The sequence below is a fragment of the Hordeum vulgare genome, chromosome 3H, assembly GCF_904849725.1.
Source record: "Hordeum vulgare subsp. vulgare chromosome 3H, MorexV3_pseudomolecules_assembly, whole genome shotgun sequence".
Lineage (NCBI taxonomy): Eukaryota > Viridiplantae > Streptophyta > Magnoliopsida > Poales > Poaceae > Hordeum > Hordeum vulgare.
Window position 1 is genome coordinate 219,061,913 of NC_058520.1, and position 9,879 is coordinate 219,071,791.

Sequence of the window (9,879 nt, forward strand, 5' to 3'; positions counted from 1 at the left end):
GGGGGGGGATCGAACCCTGCAACTCTCCTACACACACGCACACACACAACCACTGGGCTAACCCATGCTAGTTGAACTAGCAGGGGCATTTAGCAAGGTAAGCTATGACTCGAACCAAGTTAACACATCAGAAAAACAAAAGGGCACACGGGGGACTCGAACCGAGGACATCACGGTTGCAATACAACATGCTAACTAGTTGGCTACAACTGAATTATGCTAACAAAAGTAGTGTTGCGCTAGGTGAAGCACCCCCTGCAGCGACTCTGACGAAAAAGCTGACAAAATAAATATGGCACTTCTGGGATTCGAACCCAGACCGCCTGGATGCAAACCAGAGGTGCTAGCCACTGGGCTACGGAGCTAATTGCAGTATGAAATGGGTTTCACACGAAATGAACCATACCCTATCGTTTATCTGATTAAACTGAAATCTGGAACACCAGATGATCTGCAGTCGAGCTGGAGACGCAGGTTTGCACGTGGCCGGGGCAAGCTGGAGGTCAGGTCGGGCCTGATTGTGGAGCTTCGGCCATGGGGGTGTGGCGACGCAGCAGGTCAAGGGAGGGCGTCCAGCTGCAGTCCAGGTCGCGGCCTCCCGGCGGCTTGGACACGCAAGCTCCATGGGGCGGCGTCCATGGCAGGATCCGGGCAAGGGCGGCTCGAGCTCTATGGCTTGCGTTGGCTGCACCTGAAGATGCATAGAAGAGAGAGGTTGAGGAACTAGGATGGAAAGCAGGAAGGGGAGATGAGCAAGAGGGCATGGCATGGGACGGCCTGGCGAGCTGCTGCTTGGAGACAGAAGATGCACGGGCTGCTGCTGCTGCATCAGTGCTCCGGCGAGCGGCTGCTAGTCGTCAACACGAAGCAAGAAGCATCCATGGGGGTCTGCAGCAAAACAAGGGAGGGAGAGACATGAGAAGAGGAAACAGAGGGGAGGAGGAAAATAGGGTTGCGGTCATGGCGTCGTGGTGGTGGTGGTGCTGCTAACTGACAAAGCTTGGATGGCAGCTGGCCTTCCTCGAGGCTGAGGAGGAGCTCGGGCTCCTGGCTGCTGCTTGCGCACGGACGAAGGGAGACGCGAGCAACCGGACACGTCCAGGAGGCAGGGGAGGAGGCTGTCTCGAAGGCTTGTGGGTTTTGGCTGCGGATTGGATCTGGCGGGAGGATTTCTAGGGATTGGTCTAGGGTTAGACTAGGTGGTTTAGGTTAGACTAGGGGTTATTTGGACCCGCCGATTTGAATCGGACGGCGAAATATCTAGGTTAGGGAGTCCAATGGACAAACCAATGGCAGTTTGCCGTATAACGGGGTTGATCCGGATCCAACGGCCACGACCGCCCGCTCGGGTCCAGGGGGAGTTTTAGGCTAGGCTGCGTGTAGGGTCGGTGCACTGTGCAGAGGGGCTAGGCGGAGATGAGAGGGAAAACGGGCTACCCAACAACATGATTTTTAAACACCGAAAAACGTTCGATGATAGACCGGAGAAGGTGCCGCTACTGTCGACCGTTCGGGTACCAGACGGACTCCGATTGCGAGGAAAATTGGCAGGCAGCCTACCTATAATTAAATACGACCACAGATCAAGTTCCAACCGAATTAGAGATATTTTAATACACACTTTTGAAAACAAGGTTTTTATGATGCCGCGGGTGGGTGCGTGTGTGGTCGGGCTCGGAACGGACAACGACGAGAACCGGCAACTAACAACGGATGCAAGTTTTGAAAACTGGCGGCAACGGAGATGCCGATGCAATGCTGATGATGCGCATGATGCGATGATGATGCGACAAATAAAAATAACCACACGACGAAAACGGAAATAAAGCGGAATCTTCTGGGGCGTCGACATCGGGCTGTCACAACTCTCCTACACTACAAGAGGATCTCGACCCAAGAGCCAAGAATGAAAAGGGGAAGAGGAAGAGAAGCAAGAGGTAAAACATAATTGCTTCTTTGACAAACGAGTGAAACCAACGATCCTTGAAGGTTGCAAAGAGATGAGGAATGATATGAGAAACAAGCAAGAATTCATGGAAAATTTCGGCAGCACTTCGGTAGGAAAATGGAACAACAAATTCGATAAGAAGAGAGAATTAACAATATTCATAACAATCAACTAAATAGAACAAGGGAACACCATGATCTTGATAGAACAACATGATTGACCCAAAATAGCAACATCACAATGCCTCCGGAACAAGAGACTAAAACTAGATCATTGGGATCAAAGAATGAATAAGAGAATGACAACTACTATCACAAGAATCTTGAAGAACACTTGAGACAAAGAATTGATATCATGAGCCGCTCCGAAAGAAGAATTGAAATCTATTGGAAGAAGGAAGAACAAGAATAAGAATTATCTTATGCTCATCCTTCATCAAATTAAATTGATGACAAGCAACAGATTTAGCATACAACTTATTATTCTTGAAAGAAACTTGAAGAGAGAGAGATAGGTAAGCACCACTTGAAGCATAATTGAAGGAAGCACTAGTGAGAGTTCACAGTTGAATGGAAATACCAAGAGTTGATGGGGATACATGAGAATGAAGAGATCATGAGTCACTTGAGAGAAAACTTGAACAAGGCGCCGGAATAACCGAGAGACGAACGAAGAGGCAACAATTGAGAAGAATTGAGGATGAAAGCTGAAAGCTGAGAACGAAGAATCTTCTGACATGATGGCCTTCGGAGAATAGAGAAATGAACACTACATTGAAATGCACCGAATAGAAAGAAAGGGATTACTCATGATTGGTAAAAAATTCAAGATGATGGCATGAAGCTGAAATGATGAATCTCCAAGAGAATGGACCAAGATTTAAGAGAAACACTCCTTCGGTCTTCAAAGGAGAGAATGATGAGAAGAACACTACCAAGAACTACTGAGCCACTCCGGAATAATGTAGAATGAAAGGCTGAGCCAAAGACGAAAATAAATTTGAAGCGATCTTGAAGAAGGAACATGAATGATGAAATTCATACTTACGTCATAGTTGAAAAAGAATAAGCGAACTGTGGAAAGAGTACAAGAGGCAGATAAGATCGTGGGAAAAACATGTGGGTTATGGGCCCACTCAAAGAAACCACCGTTGAAAAGGTTGCTCATAAAGAGTTATATTGCACCGGTACAAATGAATACTAGATGAGCTTAGCATCCCGAAAATATTGAAAGAATTGAAAACAAGAAACTACTGAGATAACTTCAGCGCTTCGGATAGAAAAGAGAGGAAAGAATAACAAGATAGGTTGATAAGAATCTCCAACATGGGAAAGAATTTAAATGATGAAAATGATATGAGGAACACGGATAGCTTGAATTGAATTCACGTGTAAAGACGACAGAATGAACAAATATGACACGAATCTCCTCAGAATCTTCACAATGAATCACCAGATACAAAACGGAAGAAACTGGCGGAAGCTATAATGAAATGAAATACACTTGGATGAAATCCAATCACTGAAGAAAAGGGAGGGAGGGCGGGGAAACGAATACAACTTGGACAGATGAGATGAACTCTGGAATAAAATGAGAGAATGATCTTGCAAAATTGGAAATGGTTGAATTCACTTGGAGAGAAACACACCAGTCGTAAAGTATTTAGAAGATGACTCCGGTTGAAAAGAAATTGATATGACCACTTGATTGAGCAAAATAATATGCACTCTCATAAGAATAAGAGAACACCACTTAGGAAAGATCTGAAATCACCACTTGACATCGAAGCAACTTGAATTACCATCTTCTAACAAAACAGAACAAACTCATGAGAGAGATTTCCGTTCGATATTTTCGTGGACAGGATCGCACGGGCTTGATCCTTACAGTAGCCATCCTCTGCAAGGCAGTGCACACGACATACGAAGCGTCTCCGAGTCGTAGCAAGCTACAAGGACTCTTTAAGACACAACGAGAACCGCTGTAAGACGACCGTGAACAAACGAATCCACTAGATGTCGAACCCCAACCAAACATCATGTATTTGTTGGAAGATTGTCCTATAAGTAACTACTTGAATTCCCACCTAAGAACTCCCAAAATATCTGGTCATGCAATCTGGTTTACGGATACAAGGAGTAATATTCACACAACCCATATACTAACCCATCTAATGTATCACATCCGTCAACACATAACTAGAATTTCGGACCTTCATCTACTACAGACCCTCGTGATCACAACGACACAAAGTATGGCAGTACTCCCGAACAATCTGCACCAGTACTGGGGACATCGGGGATATCTCTCCACTACTAGTATTGAAGCAATTACGAACATCCTTCGTTCCGAGATACTAAGAAATCTGAATGATAACGATGTGCTTGAGAATCCCCTTGAGCTCAACTCCTCGGAAGAAATCAAGTCAAACAGGAGGCACCAAGACAGAACTCCGTCACATCGACATCATATAGATTCCAAAAATATCCGCGTGATCCTAATTTTTTTTTGAGTGAGAAGAGGATTAGAATTAAAATCTTATGTCGAGATTCGTCACCAGAGTATAGAAGAGGAGAAAAAAAGAATCCTACACTCCGATATATAACTAGACTCAAAGCAGTTTTTCACTAGACTCGACTCGGCCAAGTTCGATCAATCAAGGGGGCTCCTAGGTCGGTACTGCTCTGATACCAACTTGTCATGCCCGAGATGCGATCCTATCCTCAATTTGGCACGAGGGCCTCGTCAGGGATAGAAGCGCATCTTGTCGTTTCGCAAGAATGGATATCGTTACAAGTAAATGTACTCAAAAGATGAGATATATAAAGAATTGGCTTACACTCGCCACAAGCTACATCAGAGTCACATCAGTACAATACATAACATCATGAAGAAGAGCAGGGTCCGACTACGGGCGAAAACAAACGAGAAAAGAAGAACGACGTCCATCCTTGCTATCCCAGGCTGCCGGCTTAGGACCAATCCTAGATCGAGGAAGTAGAAGAAGAAGCAACTCCAAATGAACAATCAACGCGCTCGCGTCAAGTAACCTTTACATGTACCTACAACTGGTGTTGTAGTAATATGTGAGCCACATCGGACTCAACAGTGTCATTTCCAAAAGTATCAAGACTAGCAAAGCTTAATAGGTGAGGTAGGGTTAAGTGGTGAGGCTGCAGCAAGCGGCTAAGCAATATATGAGGTGGCTAACTTACGAGTACAAGAATAAAGAGGGGGGATGATCTACGCATAACGAACGTGAACTACTGATGATCAAATGAATGATCCTGAACACCTACTTACGTCAAACATAATCCCACCGTGTCCTCGATCGTAGAAGGAACTCACGAAAGAGACAGTCACGGTTACGCACTCAGTTGGCATGTTTTTAATTAGATTACTTCAAGTTATCTAGAACCAGTGTTAAAAAAAGCTTCCACGCTGCCACATAACCGCGGGCACGGCTTTCCGAAAAGATTTAACCTACAGGGGTGCTCCAACTAATCCATCACAAATTACCACAAGCCGCAAAGAAATCCTCGATCATGACACTCGCGATCTCGTCAGATTCCTTAGTGGAAAAACCTCAACTTTGAGATTACCCAAAGCATCACCGGAATCCCGATGCACAAGATATATCGTCAAAGGTAAAACTAATCCAGGAAGGCCGCCCGGCGTGTCAACGATCCCGATAGGAGCCGCGTATCTCGTTCTTAGGACACGACGGATAAGCACAGCGTACGGCGGCCTGATAGAAATCTCCCGAGTTGGCCCCGCAAACGGCTCTATATTTGGACCAGCACCATCAGCACTGCCCCCCTGTATTATGTCGAATTCCTCCTTGGGTTCATGATGCCCTATGCTTTTAGTATTAACGAAGTTATTATGTTGGGAAAATATAGTACCAGTGTTGGGCCTTGCCAGACCAACTTTAATCTAAAACAAATTATCAAGGGGGGTCCCCATAACAACCCCGATCGTGTTAGGAGCGCTCAATTATGGAACATAACACCGGTAGCCGAAACTAAGGGGGCAAAGGTGGAACAAAACACCACGCTAGAAAGGCCGAGCCTTCCACCTTTTACCAAGTATATATGTGCATTAATTTAAATAGCATTTAATAGGGTGATATAACAAGGACCCATGTTCACACATGGAAGCAACTGTACCTGCAACTAGCAACGCTAACACATGGTAAAGCAAGTGGTAACATAGCCAATCAGTGGTTTGCTAGGTTGTGAGAAGGTTGAAGGTTTTCATGGAAATGTTGGGAGGTTGATATTTAACAGGTGGTAGGCAGCGAGACAATAACGATAGAACCGGTAAAACTAGCATGGCAATGATAGTAATGGTATCTGGGGAAATGGTCATATTGCCCGAGATCCCGCTTGGAAGAAGAATGACTCCATGAATCAGACGAACCAATGTAGTCGAACGGGTCCTCACATTCCGACACGCTTGCAGAACTCTATCGAGACGGAGCAAACCGGAAACAAGCATCAACACACGGTATATTCACCACATCACATGCACAACAAGATGCACTACCTAATATAAAGAATGGATGCTCAAACTCTATTGATGCACTTAACCCATCCTGCATCGGTAAACAAGTGCCACCGCATCACAAAGTGACACTTGTGCAGAATTGCTCAAAACTGGAAACTAGTGTCTCCATTGGATTCCTTGGGTTGTGTCTCCATTGGATTCCTTGGGTTCTCCTATCCCAAATCCATATATTACACTGCTATATATGCATGAAGAAAAACACCACAAACAGCAAAGGGAAAACTACACAGGATCAAAATCCGATATTAACAAGAATAGGGGGTTGTTCTTGATATGCTAGATTTGTCATATTTCTCTTCTCGAATATTCCAGATTTGGAAATACCTCATAAGTACTATAGAAAAACAATATACATATCATCGTCAGGGGATTCCACTTGCCATGCACACCAGGGCCCCTAGTTGGTGTATTCAAGTGGGCCTAGAACCCACAACACACACACACCCACAGATCCACACACACACAAAAGCCCCTAGTTGGTGTATTCAAGTGGGCCTAGAACCCACAACACACACCCACAGATCCACACACACAAAATAAAATAAAAAATGTGCAGGTGGGGGTATCGAACCCTCCACCTCACTTACACACAAGCACACACACAACCACCGGGCTAACCCATGCTAGTTGAACTAGGACAGGCATCTGGCAAGGTAAGCTATGACTCGAACCAAGTTAACACACCAGAAAAACAAAAGGGCACACGGGGGACTCGAACCCAGGACCTCACGGTTGCAATACAACATGCTAACCAGTTGGCTACACATGAATTATGCTAACAGAAGCAGTGTTGCGCTAGGTGAAGCACCCCCTGCAGCGACTCTGACAAAAAAGTTGGCAAAATAAATATGGCGCTTCTGGGATTCGAACCCAGACCGCCTGGATGCAAACCAGAGGTGCTAGCCACTGGGCTACGGAGGTAATTGCAGTATGAAATGGGTTTCACATGAAATGAACCATACCCTGTCGTTTAACTGAAAAACTGAAATCTGGAACAACAGATTGCTTTGCAGTCGAGCTGGAGACGCAGGTTTGCACGTGGCCGGGGCGAACTGGACGTCAGGACGAGCCTGAGGGTGGAGCTTCGGCCATGGGGGTGTGGCGACGCAGCAGGTCAAGGGAGGGCGTCCACCTCCAGTCGGGGTCGCGGCCTCCCGACGGCTTGGACATGCAAGCTCCATGGGGCTGCGTCCATGGCAGGATCCGGGCAAGGGCGGCTCGAGCTCCATAGCTTGCGTTGGCTGGACCTGAAGATGCAGAGAAGAGAGAGGTTGAGGTACTAGGATGGAAAGCAGGAAGGGGAGGGGCGAAAGATGGCATGGCATGGGACGGCCTGGCGAGCTGTTGCTTGGAGACAGAAGATGCACGGGCGGCTGCTACTGCATCAGTGTTCCGGCGAGCGGCTGCAAGTCGTCAGCGCGAAGCAAGGAGCATCCATGGGGGTCTGCAGCAAAACAAGGGAGGGAGAGACATGAGAAGAGGAAACATAGGGGAGGAGGAAAACAGGGTTGCATTCATGGCGTCGTGGTGGTGGTGTTGCTGCTGACTGGCAAACCTTGGACGGTAGCTCGCCTTCCTCGAAGCCAAGGAGGAGCTCGGGCTCCTGGCTGCTGCTTGCGCACGGACGAAGGGAGCCGCGAGCATCCAGACGCTTCCAGGAGGCAGGGGAGGAGGCTGTCTCGAAGGATTGTGGGTTTTGGCTGTGGATTGGATCTGGGGGATCCCTAGGTGGGAGGAGACCTGGAGTGGGTGGCGGCGGCTATTGGACAGGGGGAGGATTTATAGGGATTGGTCTAGGGTTAGACTAGGTGGTTTGGGTTAGACTAGGGGTTATTCGGACCCTCCGATTTGAATCGGACGATCGATATAACTAGGTTAGGGAGTCCAATGGACAAACCAATGATGGTTTGAAGTATAACGGGGTTGATCCGGATCCAACGGTCAAGACCGCCCGCTCGGGTCCGGGGGGAGTTTCAGGCTAGGCTGCTTGTAGGTTCGGTGCACTGTGCAGAGGGGCTAGGCGGAGATGAGAGGGAAAACGGGCTACCCAACAACATGATTTTTAAACACCAAAAAACGTCCGACGATAGACCGGAGACGGTGCCTCTACTGTCGACTGTTCGGGTACCAGACGGACTCCGATTGCGACGAACATTGGCAAGCAGCCTACCTATAATTAAATACTACCGCACGTCAAGTTCCAACCCAGTCAGAGAAAGTTTTATACACACTTTTGAAAACAAGTTTTTTACGATGCCGCGGGCGCGTGCGTATGTGTTTGCGCTCAGTACGAACAACGACGAGAACCGGCAACTAACAACGGATGCAAGTTTTGAAATCTGGCGGCAACGGAGATACCGATGCAATGCTGATGATGCGCATGATGCGATGATGATGCGACAAATAAAAATAACCACACGACGAAAACGGAAATAAAGGGGAACCTTCTAGGGCGTCGGCATCGGGCTGTCACAACCATGGCCTCTCCAATGATGCATGTGTAGTTCACCATAGACCTTAGGGTCCATAGCTAGTAGCTAGATGGCTTCTTCTCACTCTTGGATCTTCAATACATAGTTCTCCATGATCTTCATGGAGATCTATCCGATGTAATCTTCTTTTGCGGTGTGTTTGTCGAGATCCGATGAATTGTGGATTGATGATCAGATTATCTATGAATCTTATTTGAGTTTCTTCTCATCTCTTATATGCATGATTTCATATCCTTGTAATTCTCTTCGAGTTGTGGGTTTTGTTTGGCCAACCTGATCTATGATTCTTGCAATGGGAGAAGTGCTAGGTTTTGGGTTCATACTGTGCGGTGACCTCACCCAGTGACAGAAGGGGTAGCGAGGCACACATCATGTTGTTGCCATCAAGGGTAAAAAGATGGGTTTTACATCATTGGTTTGAGTTTATCCCTATACATCATTTCATCTTGCTTAAGGCGTTACTCTGTTCGTCATGAACTCAATACACTAGATGCATGCTGGATAGCGATCGATGTGTGGATTAATAGTAGTAGATGCAGAACGTATCGGTCTACTTGTCTCGGACGTGATGCCTATATGTATGATCATTGCCTTAGATATCGTCATGACTTTGTGCGGTTCTATCAATTGCTTGACAGTAATTTGTTCACCCACCGTAATATTTGCTATTTTGAGAGAAGCCTCTAGTGAACACTATGGCCCACGGGTCTACTTCACACCATATTTTCAGCCTTACACTTTTACTTCGTTGCACTTTTCGTATTCAGATCTCACTTTGCAATCAATCTTGAAGAGATTGAAAACCCCTTTATAGCGTTGGGTGCAAGCTTGTTTGTGTTTGCGCATGTACTCTCGACACTTGGCTTGATT